The following is a 1305-nucleotide window of genomic DNA, read 5'->3' as shown; positions in this document are numbered from 1 at the left end:
CTATGCAGGAATTTCCCTTAACCACTCCTTGTGTTAAGTGGTTAGTCAGCTTTTGTTATCATTGTTAGCTAAGAGAATGCATCGGAAAACACCTAGAACCGGTCCTGGTACAGTTAACTTGTTTTGCTTAAAACCATTTTTAAAATGAAGAAATTTTACCGGTGAATATTATTAAATTTATTCAAAGATTTACTGATTGCTTATATTCTTTTTTCTTTACTGATTGTAAGCAAAACATATTATTTTCACAAATTCATATATCTTTTTGTGCATATATTAACATTAGTATATTTATTAGTCTTTATTTTACGGAAATTGATCATATATGTCTTACATTTTTAAACATGTCTTAGATATCTTTTTATGTAAATAAAAATAGGTCTATCTATTGTTTTCCTCCCTGGCTTTCTGAGCATAGACTGCCATCATGAGTGACATGGTAACTATCCGCACTAGAAAGTTCATGTCCAACCGACTACTTCAGAGGAAACAAATGGTCATTGATGTCCTTCACCCCGGGAAAGCAACAGTGCCTAACACAGAAATTCAGGGAAAACGAGCCAAAATGTACAAGACCATACCGGATGACATATTTGTATTTGCATTCAGAGCTCATTTTGTTGGTGGCAAGACAACTGGCTTTGGCATGATTTATGATTCCCTGGGTTATGCAAAGAAAAATGAACCCAAACATTGACTTGCAAGACATGGCCTGTATGAGAAGAAAAAGACCTCAAGAAAGCAACGAAAGGAACGCAAGAACAGAATGAAGACAGTCAGGGGACTGCAAAAGTCAATGTTGGTGCTGGCAAAAAGCCGAAGGAGTAAAGGTGCTGCAATGATGTTATTTGTGGTTGTTGTGGATTTTTCACGAGAAGATTAGTAAACTAAAAGCTTTTTTTTTTTTAAAAAAGGTCTATCTTATTCATTTTAATGCTGCACTGTATTATTCCATTTTATGACTGTACCATAGTCACTTATCTAAACCCTCTAAGGTACACATTTCTTTTTTTTTTTTTTTGATATGGAGTCTCACTCTGTAACCCAGGCTGGAGTGCAGTGGTGCAATCTCGGCTCACTGCAAACTTTGCCTCCCGGGTTCAAGCGATTATCATGCCTCAGCCTCCCGAGTAGCTGGGATTATAGGTGTGTGCCACCACACCTGGCTAATTCTTCTATTTCTAGTACAGACAGGGTTTCACCATGTTGGCCGGGCTGGTCTCGAACTCCTGACCTCAAATGATCCGCCTGCCTCAGCCTCCCAAAGTTCTGGGAGTACAGGCGTGAGCCACCGTGCCTGGCCAG

General features: G+C 38.9%; 1 pseudogene; it reads left to right on the top strand.

Annotated features, from left to right (window-relative positions):
- The first annotated feature begins 427 nt into the window (after nucleotides 1-427).
- On the top strand, nucleotides 428-832 carry LOC117080762 (annotated as a pseudogene).
- Nucleotides 833-1305: the final 473 nt, after the last annotated feature.

This window comes from Trachypithecus francoisi, unplaced genomic scaffold, assembly GCF_009764315.1.
Source record: "Trachypithecus francoisi isolate TF-2019V2 unplaced genomic scaffold, Tfra_2.0 Lachesis_group8, whole genome shotgun sequence".
Classification (NCBI taxonomy): Eukaryota; Metazoa; Chordata; class Mammalia; order Primates; family Cercopithecidae; genus Trachypithecus; species Trachypithecus francoisi.
Note: the sequence above shows the minus strand (reverse complement) of the source record. Positions and strands in the feature narration are given on the sequence as shown.